The following is a 13377-nucleotide window of genomic DNA, read 5'->3' as shown; positions in this document are numbered from 1 at the left end:
GGGTAAAAATCCAGATAGACGGCACACTTATGCCTTCAGTGCCTGAGGAATACCCATTTAACAGAAGGGTTATTTCAAGCTCTTGAAAAAGTTCTTTCTTCCTTCTTCCCTCTTCCTTTCTTTCTTCCCTTCCTCCGTTTCTTTATGTATCTAATATAGCTTTGTTTTTCTTGTATATAGTAGTCACTGTGCTGTGCATTAGAGCTCCATGACTTACGCATCTTCTAGCTGCAAGGTTGTACCCTTTGACCAACATCTTTCTGATCCCCACTCCTTGGCCTCCGATAAACACCATTCTACTCTGTCTCTATTAGCTTGGCTTTCTCAGAATCTACACACAAGTGATCTCATACAATATCTGTCTTTGTGTTGTTGTTTCGTAGCTAAATTGTCTGACTCTTTTGCGACCCCATGGACTATAGCCTGTCAGGTTCCTCTGTCCATGGGATTTCCCAGGCAAGAATATTGGAGTGAGTTGCCATTTCCTTCTCTAGGGGTCTTTCTGGCTTAGGGATACAAACCGCATCTCCTGCTTTGACAGGCGGATTCTGTACCACTGAGCCACCAGGGAAGCCCATTTGTCTTTGCATGATTTCTCTAACTTAGAATAGCACCCTCAAAGTCAATCCTTGTTTTCACAAAAGGAAGGGTTTTCTTTTTTCTCACAGCTAAGTAATTAATCCATTTAATATATTATACATATAACATCTTCTTTATCCACTTATCTATTGATGGGCACTTGGGTTGTTTCTACATCTTGGGTATTGTGAATAATGCTGAAATAAACACAGAGGTGTGACCTCTTTTTTGATATTCGGTTTTATTGTCCTTTGAGTATACACTCAAATGTGGGAATGCTGGATAATATGGTAGTTCTATTTTTAATTTTTTAAGCAACCTTCATACCATTTTCCATAGGGGGATGAACCAACTTACATTCCCATCAGCAGTGCATAAAGATTCCCTTTCCTCCACATCCTCACCAATGCTTTTCTTGTCTTCTTGTTGATAGCCATCCTAATATGTCTGAGATACTATTTCACTGTGGTTTTGATTTTCATTTACTTGATGATTAGTGCTGTCAAGTGCTATAGTTTATTTTTATATACTGTTGGCCATATACTGTTGGCCACTGTTTTATATACTGTTGGCCATTTGTATGTCTTTTTTGAAAAAAGTCTACTCAGGTACACTATACACTTTTCAAATTGGATTGTTTAGTTTTTGTTTGTTATTGAGTTGTGTGAATTCTTCACACAGTTTGGATATTATGTGGTAGGCAAATATTTTATTGCATTCTTTAGTTTGATGTCTCATTTTTTGGATTTTCTCCACTGTGCAGAGCTTTTTAGTTTGACATAGTCCTGCTTGCTTATTTTTGCTTTTGTTACTTGTGCTTTTGGTGTCATATGCAAAAAAAAAAAAAAAAAAATTGTTGCTAAGACCAGTATCGAGGAGATTTTTCCCTGATTCTTTCTAGGGATTTCATAGTTTATGTTTAAATTATGTTTATGCTTAAATTAAGTCTTTAACCCATTTTGAGTTAACCTTTTGAGTTGCGTAAGAAAGTGGTTCGATTTAATTTCTCTGCATGTGATTATTCACTTTTCCGCACACCATTTATCGTAAAAACTATCCTTTGCCACTCATTCTTGGCTCCTTTGTCAAATAATAGTTGACTGTATATGCAGGGCTTTATTTCTTTACTCTCTTCAGTTCCATTGGCCAACGTATCTATTTTAATGCCAGTACCATACTAGTAAAGGATCAGCCTGCAATGCAGGAGACCACCTGTAATGCAGGAGATGCGGGTTTGATCCCGGTAGGAAAGATTCCCTGGAGAAGAGAATGATGACTCACTCCAGTATTCTGGCCTGGGAAAGCCATGGACAGAGGAGCCTGGCTGACTACAGTCCATGGGATCACAAGAGCTGGACACGAATTAGTGATTAAACTAACACCATCACCATACTATTAAAATCACTAGTTTTGTGGTGTGAGTTGAAATCAGGAAGTGTGATGTTTCTGTCTTTATTCTTTCTCAGGATTGCTTTGGTTATCTAGGATCTTTTGTTGCTCCATAAACATTTTAATAATTTTTTTTTCTATTTCTTTGAAAAACATTATCAAAATTTTGATAAAGATTGCAGTGAATCTACCCATAGCTTTAGTTTATATGGGAATTTTAACAATATTACATTTTTAAATCAATAAAATAGTTACATCTGTAAATTACTTGCAGGTAGATACCATTGAAATTATCAGAGATATTTTTATTCATTAATCTCTCTAATCTGGAGGACATTCGTGGAGAAAGTATACACAATGGGTATGGAATGAAGCATAAGAGAAATGAGACTATGCTATCCTGTTTCAGTTCAGTTCGGTTCAGTTCAGTCGCTCAGTCGTGTCTGACTCTTTGCGACCCCATGAATTGCAGCACGCCAGGCTATCCTGCTTATTGCCAAATTCAGACTTAAATTGAAGAAAGTAGGGAAAACCACTAGCCCATTCAGGTATGACCTAGATCAAATCCCTTATGAGTATACAGTGGAAGTGACAAATAGATTTAAGGGACTAGACCTGATAGACAGAGTGCCTGATGAACTATGGACAGAGGTTTGTGACATTGTACAGGAGACAGGGATCAAGAAAATCCCCATAGAAAAGAAATGCAAAAAAACCAAAATGGCTGTCTGAGGGGGCCTTGCAGATAGCTGGGAAGAGAAGAGAAGCGAAAAGCAAAGGAGAAAAGGAAAGATATTCCCATCGGAATGCAGAGTTCCAAAGAATAGCAAGGAGAGATAAGAAAGACTTTCTCAGCAATCAGTGCAAAGAAATAGAGGAAAACAACAGATTAGGAAAGACTAGAGATCTCTTCAAGAAAATTAGAGATAACAAAGGAACATTTCATGCAAAGATAGGCTCGATAAAGGACAGAAATGGTATGGACCTAACAGAAGCAAAAGATATTAAGAAGAGGTGGCAAGAATACACAGAAGAACTGTACAAAAAAGATCTTCATGACCCAGATAATCACGATGGTGTGATCACTCACCTAGAGCCAGACATCCCGGAATGTGAAGTCAAGTGGGCCTTAGAAACCATCACTACAAACAAAGCTAGTGGAGGTGATGGAATTCCAGTTGAGCTATTTCAAATCCTCAAAGGTGATGCTGTGAAAGTGCTGCACTCGATATGCCAGCAAATCTGGAAAACTCAGCAGTGGCCACAGGACTGGAAAAGGTCAGTTTTCGTTCCAATCCCAAAGAAAGGCAATGCCAAAGAATGCTCAAACTACCGCACAATTGCACTCATCTCACATGCTAGTAAAGTAATGCTCAAAATTCTCCAAGCCAGGCTTCAGCAATACATGAACCGTGAACTTCCAGATGTCCAAGCTGATTTTAGAAAAGGCACAGGAACCAGAGATCAAATTGCCAATATCTGCTGGATCATCGAAAAAGCAAGAGAGTTCCAGAAAAACATCTACTTCTGCTTTATTGACTATGCCAAAGCTTTTGACTGTGTGGATCACAATAAACTGTGGAAAATTCTGAAAGAGACGGGAATACCAGACCATCTGACCTGTCTCTTGAAAAAACTGTATGCAGGTCAGGAAGCAACAGTTAGAACTGGAAATGGAACAACAGACTGGTTCCAAATAGGAAAAGGAGTCCGTCAAGGCTGTATATTGTCACCCTGCTTATTTAACTTATATGCAGAGTACATCATGAGAAACGCTGGGCTGGAAGAAACACAAGCTGGAATCAAGATTGCTGGGAGAAATATCAATAACCTCAGATATGCAGATGACACCACCCTTATGGCAGAAAGTGAAGAAGAACTAAAGAGCCTCTTGATGAAGGTGAAAGAGGAGAGTGAAAAAGTTGGCTTAAGGCTCAGCGTTCAGAAAACTAAGATCATGGCATCTGGTCGCATCACTTCATGGGAAATAGATGGGGAAACAGTGTCAGACTTTATTTTTTTGGGCTCCAAAATCACTGCTGATGGTGATTGCAGCCATGAAATTAAACGACACTTACTCCTTGGAAGGAAGGTTATGGCCAACCTAGATAGCATATTTAAAAGCAGAGACATTACTTTGCCAACAAAAGTCCGTCTAGTCAAGGCTATGGTTTTTCCAGTTGTCATGTATGGATGTGAGAGTCGGACGGTGAAGAAAGCTGAGCGCCGAAGAATTGATGCTTTTGAACTATGGTGTTGGAGAAGACTCTTGAGAGTCCCTTGGACTGCAAGGAGATCCAATCAATCCATCCTAAAAGAGATCAATCCTGGGTGTTCATTGGAAGGTCTGATGTTGAAGCTGAAACTCCAATACTTTGGCCACCTCATGCGAAGGGTTGACTCATTGGAAAAGACCCTAATGCTGGGTAGGATTGGGGGCGGGAGGAGAAGAGGACGACAGAGGATGAGATGGTTGGATGGCATAACCGACTCGATGGACATGGGTTTGGGTGGACTCCGGGAGTTGGTGATGGACAGAGAGGCCTGGCGTGCTGCAATTCATGGGGTCGCAAAGAGTCGGACACGACTGAGCGACTGAACTGAACTGAACTGAGGCTATTCTGTTTAGTTCTGGGTAAAATGAAAATGTTAATGCTTTAGGCTATATTTTTCCCTTATAACTTAGCTGCTTTGCTATATTAAAGTACTGATGTATGAAGTGAAAATGTTTACAATGAAATATTAAGGAAATACATCTGCTTGAAATATAACTATACTGACTATCCACAGATTTCATGTTACTTGACACGTTCAGAAATTCATTAATGAGTGATGAGTGTTGATGGCTATTCTTTATATTCTACAGAGGAATCAAAAATTTTAGTTCCCACACAGTTAAAAAAATGACTACACAAACACATAGAAAGATCTCTACCTGGGCAATTCTAAGATTTTTTTCATGGAAAGAAAGACTTTGTCTACAGGAGATTAACATTTCAGCATATTTGCCACTGAAATAAAAAATATCCTGATTTTATCTTCTATTCCAAATAAAACAATAGAATCTTAATTTTTATGATTATTTGAAATTTCACATTAGTTTTTCATTTATCACTTTTCAATAAATTAACTGATTTTTGATCAGGTTTTATATATGATGAAACATATCTACATATATTCATAACTGTTCAATTTCCAAAGGCAAACAGCACTGCCAGAATTTGAAATGGGCTTCCGGTAGAAGATGGCAGAATTGAAGGATGTGCACTCATCTCCTCCTGCAAGAGCACCCAAATTACAACTAGCAGTTGAAAAACCATTGACAGGAGGATGCTGAAACCCACAAAAAAAACGATAACCCATGTCCAAAGACAAAGAAGAAGCCTCAGAGATGGTAGGAGGGGCACGCAATCCCAATAAAATCAAATCCTATACCTGCCAGGTGGGTGACACATGGACTGGAGAACCATAATATCAAAGAAGTTCTTGCATGATTGTGAAGTTTCTGAACTCCAAGTTAGGCTTCCCAGCCTGGAGCTCTAACAAAGGGACTGGAAATCCCCAGGGAATCAGGCCTTGAGGGCCAGCAGGATTTGATTATAGGACTTGCAGAGGACTGGGGGAAACAGAGACAAAGAAAATTTTGCATGCATCAAGACTCAGAGGACAGGAGCAGTGACCCCACAGGAGATCGAACCAAAACTACCTGCTAGTGTTGGAGGGGCTCTTGTGGAGGCGTGGGTCATCAGGGGCTCACCACAGGGATGGGGGCACTGGAAGGTCCCCTTGGTGTCAACCCTCTTGGAGTTTGCCATTAACCCTACCATAGAGATCCTAGGGCTGGGATGCCCCAGGCCAAACTACTACCAGGGAGGGAGTGCAGCCCCACCCATCAGCAGATCATTGGATTAAAGTTTTACTGAGAAAGGTCTGATTTTTCCCTGTTCCTTCCATGAAGGAGCTTACACAAGCCTCTTAGCCTCAACCATCAGAGGGCAGACAGAAGAAGCAAGAAGCATAGTCTCATGGAGGCTAAAATAAAAACTATATTGCATAAAGCTAATCATGATGAATAAGTAGAAAGTTACATCCCAGATGAAGGGACAAGATCAGTTCAGTTCAGTTCAGTCGCTCAGTCGTGTCCGACTCTCTGCGACCCCATGAATTGCAGCACGCCAGGCCTCTCTGTCCATCACCAACTCCCGGAGTCTACCCAAACCCATGTCCATCGAGTCGGTGATGCCATCCAACCATCTCATCCTCTGTCGTCCCCTTCTCCTCCCACCCCCAATCCTACCCAGCATTAGGGTCTTTTCCAATGAGTCAACCCTTCGCATGAGGTGGCCAAAGTATTGGAGCTTCAGCTTCAACATCAGACCTTCCAATGAACACCCAGGATTGATCTCTTTTAGGGTTAGGGACAAGGGACAAGGGACAAGATAAGATCCTAAAAAAACAACTAAATGAAGTGGAGATAGGCAACCTACCAGAAAAAAGATCTCAGATAATGATTGTGAAGATGATCCAGGATCTTGGGAAAAGAATGGAGGCAAAGATTGAGAAGAGGCAAGAAATGTTTATCAAAGACCTACAAGAACTAGAGAACAAACCTATGGAGATGAATAATACACTAGAAGGAATCAACAGCAGAATGACTGAAGCAGAAGAATGGATAAATGACCTGGAGGACTGAATGGTGGAAATCACTGCTGCAAAACAGAACAGAGAAAACAGAATGAAAAGAAGTGAAGACAACCTAAGAGACGTCTGGGACATTTGCATTATGGGGGTCCCAGAAGATAAGAGAGAGAAAGGACCTGAGAAAATATTGGAAGAGGTAATAGCTGAAAACTTCCTGACCATGGGAAATAGTCAACCAAGTCCAGGAAGCACAGAGAGTCCCAGGCAGGATAAACACAAGGAGGAACACAATAATCAAACTGACACAAATTAAAGGCAGAGATAAAGTATTAAAAGCAACAAGGGAAAAACAACAAATAACATACACGGGAACTTCCATCAGGCTATCTACTGATTTCTCAACAGAAACTCTACAAGTCAGAAGGGAATTGTAGGATATATACGAAGTGATGAAAGGGAGGAACCTACAACCAATAATACTCTACCCAGCAAGACTCTCCTTCAGATTTGATAGAAAAATCAGAAGTTTTCCAGAAAAGCAAAAGTTAGGAGAATTTAGCACCACCAAACCAGCCTAACAACAAATGCTAAAGGAATTTCTCTAGGCAGGAAACACAAGAGAAGGCAAAGACCTACAGAAAAGAAACCCAAACAATTAAGAACATGGTAATAGAATCATACATATTGATAATTATCTTAAATGTAAATGAATTAAATGCACCAACAAAAAGACAGACTGGCTGGGTGAAAACATATGCATGTATTCATTTCCACTTACCACATCACTTTGCTTGACATCCTCCCCCTCCCCAAATTGCATGTAATTATTTTATATTGTTAAGTTAATGATGCTCCCATTATGGCTTGCAATTGTACTTATCTTTTATTTTTTGTCTGGCTATTGATTGGGAAAACTGATAAACATCTTTTACACTTGAGATTATGTAACTATTACTCACTTAATACCAATGTATCATGATTGGTCAACAGAAAAATAATAGAACTCTATATCACCAAAACTAGGGTGTAATAGAAAAAACTGCAGTCACTTTTTAAAATTCAGATGCATATCAGAATTATCTTGAATTTTTTTAAAAATACAAATGCTCAGGTATTGCTTTTTTTTCCTCCAGAGTTCCAGATATGTTTCTAATCAGTAGTCATGTTTAAAAGCAACTAGACTGTAAGAGAATTTTCTACTTTTTTCTAGTTTGTTTCACTTTTTCTATTTCATATTCAGTGCTCACATTTTATTGTTCATGGTCTCCAATTTCTCCATCTCTTTTTTTTTTTTTGATGTTCTTTCTCAAGTCTTTATCAAATGTAGTAGGAAAACTTTTGTATACGTACATATATCTATGTAAAAATATGCATAATATATATCTTAGAAAGCTTCTGAATTTTTGCCTAACTAAAAAATTATGACATTTTGATTCCACTTGTTTGAGTTAGTATGAATAGAATGCTAGATTTGTAATTAAAATATAGATATGCAGCAAGCAACAAAGGCTTACTGTACAGCATAGGGAACTATACAGTCAATATCTTGTAATAACCTAGGATAGGAAATAATTTCAAAAATACATATGCATATTTGTATAACTGAATCACCTTGCTATGTACCTGAAACACTGTGACTTAACTATACTTCAATAATATATGTATATATATATTTCAAAAAAAGGAATTTGAAATGGATAAAACTGTTACAGTATTTAACAAGTATTTTGTACATAAACCCTCCTCTATATATGGGGTTAATGGCCTTTAAGCTGAAACTATCGCACTAAAACTGCACCTAACACAGTCTGCCAGCACGGCAGTTTAGCCTAGGCTGCTTTAACTGCGCCCAGAAGACTTACAGTAGTCTACACTTGGGCAACATCATCTGCGCAAAGCTTATTTTATAGCAATTATTTAATACTTCTTGTAGTTCGCTGAATACTCCACTGAAAGGGAACAGTAGAACGGCTGTAGATGCGCCAGTCGTTTGCCCTCATCATCTGGTGGCTGAGTGGTACTGCACCTCACTGCTGTCGTGCAGCGTACTGAGAGGGCATAAACCACGTGTGGCTAATCCAGGCAAAGATAAACATTCAAAGTCTGTAGTATGGTTGCCACTGAATTCGTATCATTTTTGTACCACTGTAAGCCGAAAAATCACAAGTTGAACCATCATAAATCTGGGACCATATTTATAACTATAGCTATCTGTTGATACCTATCTATCTATTATCTATTGAAATCCATAGATCAGTTTCAGGATGCACTAAGAATAATAAAATCTGAAGAAAATAGTCCAGTCCCATTTTTGGCCCTCTCAATCCCCAGGTTCTACATCTGTACTTTGGTTCTACATCTGTACGTTCAACCTAGCATGGAACATATATTAACTTTGTGATTCATGCTTGGTTGGATTCCAGGTTGCAGAACTTGTAGGTACATAGGGTTGATTAAAGGACTTGACCATCTTCATATTTTGGTATCTGTGATGGGTCCTAGAACCAACTTCCCTCAGATATCAAGGGCAGACAGTGCTGAGGAATGAGAGAGAGAGAGAGAGAATGAGAAAGTCCAAGGTATCAGCACCAGTGTTTTCTACAAAATAGAGATCAAAGTACATAAACATTTAATAGTGATTTAAATTATTTTCAGATGAAATATTCTGGTCAGGACCTACTTTTATTTTAATTGAGTGAAGAATTATAACATAGTCCATTAGATAAAGGCTTGTAGTGTACTTGTTAAAAGCCGACCATTATGTGCAGACCCCATTGACTCAAATTTTAGGAAGATAGTTTAGGATATATTCATTGATTTCTGCATCTCATGATACCTTTCTGTTCATGTTGTGCTAGGAATTTGTGTTATGACTAACTTGTAAGCATCCTGCTGATTATTTCATTTATCCCACTATATATATTTAAGGTACTCAGTAAGACGGAGGAGTAGAAGGACATGTACTCTTCTGTGATAAATCCAAAATTGCAACTAGAAGGTGAACAACCATCAACAGGAGAATGTCAGATCTCACCAAAAAAGATACCCTGCATCCAAGGGCAAAGGAGAAGCCCAACAAGATGGTAGGAGGGGCGAAATCACGTTCACAATCAAACCTCATACCCTCCAGAGACACTGGGGGGGCACACAAAAAATGTGCACACCAGGACACAGTGCCTCCAAAAGGGACTGAGCCAGACCCGCCTCTGAGGGTCGGAATGTCTCCACTGGAGGCGTGAGTCAGCAGGGGGCTGCCGCAGGGACATGGGCTCTGGCTGCAGCAGACCTGGGAGGAGTGGCCTGCTGCCTAAGTCCTCTTGGAGGAGGTTGCCATTAGCCCCACAAAAGAGCCGCCAAGCCGACGACCCACAAATAGCAGAACAGTTATGCTGAACAATGTAATTCAAGATCACAGTAATCCAAGTCTATGCCCCAACCATGAATGCCAAAAAAGCTGAAATTGAATGGTTCTATGAAGACCTACAAGACCTTCTAGAACTAACACCAAAACAAAAACAAAACCAGAAAACCTCCTCTTCATCATGGAATACAAAAATAGGATGTTAAGAGATACCTGGAGTAACAGGCAAATTTGGCCTTGGAGTACAAAATGAACCAGGACAAAGGCTAACAGAGTTTTGCCAAGAGAACACACTGATCATAGGAAACACTCTCTTCCAACAACACAAGAGAAGACTCTACACATGGACATCACCAGATGGTCAATACCAATCAGACTGATTATATTCTTTGCAGCCAAAGATGGAGAAGCTCCATACAGTCAGCAAAAACAAGACCGGGGGCAGACTGTGGCTCAGATCATGAACTCCTTATTGCCAAATTCAGATATAAATTTAATCCAGTGGCCACAGGACTGGAAAAGGGCAGTTTTCATTCCAATTGAAAAGAAAGGCAAAGCCAAAGAATGCTCAAACTACCGCACAATTGCACTCATCTCACATGCTAGCAGAGTAATGCTCAAAATTCTCCAAGCCAGGCTTCAAAAGTACATGAACCATGAACTTCCAGATGTTCAAGCTGGACTTAGAAAAGGCAGAGGAACCAGAGAGCAAATTACCAACATCCATTAGATCATAAAAGAGCAAGAGGTCCAGAAAAACATCTACTTCTGTTTTACTGACTATGCCAAAGGCTTTGACTGTGTGAATCACAACAAACTGTGGAAAACTCTTCAAGAGATGGGAATACCAGACCACCTGACCTGCCTCCTGAGAAATCTGTATGCAGGTCAATAAGCAACAGCTAGAATTGGACATGGAACAACAGACTGGTTCCAAATAGGAAAAGGAGTACATCAAGGCTGTATATTGTCACCCTGCTTATTTAACTCATATGTAAAGTACATCATGAGAAACGCTGGGCTGGAGGAAGCACAAGCTGGAATAAAGATTGCCAGGAGAAATATCAATAACCTCAGATATGCAGATGACACCACCCTTATGGCAGAAAGTGAAGAAGAACTAAGAGCCTCTTGACGAGAGTGAAAGAGGAGAGTAAAAAAGTTGGCTTAAAGCTCAACATTCAGAAAACTAAGATCATGGCATCTGGCCCCATCTCTTTGTGGCAAATAGATGCGGAAACAGTGAAAACAGTGGCAGACTTTATTTTGTTGGGCTCCAAAATCACTGCCCATTTTGACTGCAGCCATGAAATTAAAAGACGCTTGCTCCTTGGAAGAAAAGTTATGACTAACCTAGACAGCATATTTAAAAGCAGAGACATTACTTTGCCAACAAATGTCCGTCTAGTCAAGACTATGGTTTTTCCAGTGGTCATGTATGGATGTGAGAGTAGGACGGTGAAGAAAGCTGAGCGCCGAAGAATTGATGCTTTTGAACTGTGGTGTTGGAGAAGACTCTTGAGAGTCCCTTGGACTGCAAGGAGATCCAATCAATCCATCCTAAAAGAGATCAATCCTGGGTGTTCATTGGAAGGTCTGATGTTGAAGCTGAAACTCCAATACTTTGGCCACCTCATGCGAAGGGTTGACTCACTAGAAAAGACCCTAATGCTGGGTAGGATTGGGGGCGGGAGGAGAAGGGGACGACAGAGGATAAGATGGTTGGATGGCATAACCGACTCGATGGACATGGGTTTGGGTGGACTCCGGGAGTTGGTGATGGACAGAGAGGCCTGGCGTGCTGCAATTCATGGGGTCGCAAAGAGTCGGACACGACTGAGTGACTGAACTGAACACACGTTATTGTATAATATATATTATACACACACATCTGTGAATCAGATATGAAAGTGTCATTTTGATGATGAATATAGCAAAATAACCCTATTCCTACATGCCTCAGGAGATAATGCTAACTCTTAAAAGTTACTGTATTTGTATCTGAATTAAGAAAAAAGTGTGTAAATTTGGATATGGAGGAAGTAGTTTGATAATAGCCATTCGCATCAGTAACGCCGATGCCAAATATAAATCTTACATGAAGTCATGTTTGCTTCTCTTTCTTGTCACATTCAAGAGGAGAATATTTAATTTTTAAATAAAATAAATGCCACTTGAAAATCATATAGTACTTTCAGGAACACGAAATATATAGTTCTAAAATGATTGGGTTAATAAAGCCAGAAACTTCTGTTAGAGCAACTTCATTATCTTCGAGATGAAGGATCAACATTCTAATTGTGGTATGTAATAGCCCTTGTCAGTTTTGTTTGAAAAGGAAAGAGATGACAAAGTCGCTTGCAGAGAAATGTTGAAGGATCGTACTGGTTTTCTAGGGCTTCCATAACAAATTACCACAAACTGAATAGCTTAAAACGACATAAATTTATTCTTTTATGTTTCTGGACACTGAAGTCTGAAATCTAGAAGCTCTGGGGAGTAATCTCCTCTTCCCTCTTCCAGCTTTTAGTACCTCTCAGCAGCCCTTGGGTTCCTTGGCTTATGGCCACATCAGTCCACTCTGACCTACCTCCATACAAACTTCTCTCCTTACTTCTAGAAAATCTCCCTATGTGTCTCTCACAAACACACATGTCATTGGAGGTAGGCCCTTCCCAGGAAGATCTCTTCACCTCAAGAGCCTTAATTTAGTTACTTTTGTGAAGATTCTTTTCCCAAGTAAGGCAAAAATCCACTGGTTCCAGGGATTTGATATGGGCATATTTTTAGAGGACAGTTATTCAACTCACTATACAGGTTTAATAGAATGTAAAGGGGAAAGGCCCTGGAGGAGGGAAAGGCAACCCCCTCCAGGATTCTTGCCTGGGGACTCCCCATGGACCGAGGAGCCTGGTGGGCTACAGTCCAAGGGGTCGCAGAGTCCATGACTGAGCGACTAAGCCCAGCACGGCGCATAGGAGAAAGGCAGGGAGAACGTGACAAGTGTGGTCAGAGAAGTTCTGATGAACACTGGGTATGCTCTAGTGCAGACATGCTCAAGTTTAAAGGTTTGCTTCCTTCTGATTATCTGGAGTACTCTGTCCATGGCATAATATATCAGTGAAACAATGCCACTTATCTCATCAAAGCAGGTTCAAAGCTCTACAAAGAATTGCTCTGTTCCCTTTAAAATCAGAGCTGTCAGATAATCTAACAAATCTTAGAGGAAATAAGAAAAAGAATGCTTTACACCTCCTTTCCCTCTCACCTCAAGCACTGTCTTACCCTTGTTCTAATTAAACTTACTTCTCTAATAACACTCTCATGTCCTCAGTTCATGAAGCTTCTTGAATTAGTCTACCTTTGTTAGGAGTGACCACTTCAATTGCTAATATTTTCAAATATGA

Source organism: Giraffa tippelskirchi, chromosome 6 (genome assembly GCF_054371585.1).
Source record: "Giraffa tippelskirchi isolate mGirTip1 chromosome 6, T2T-mGirTip1v1.2.pri, whole genome shotgun sequence".
Taxonomy (NCBI): domain Eukaryota; kingdom Metazoa; phylum Chordata; class Mammalia; order Artiodactyla; family Giraffidae; genus Giraffa; species Giraffa tippelskirchi.
Note: the sequence above shows the minus strand (reverse complement) of the source record.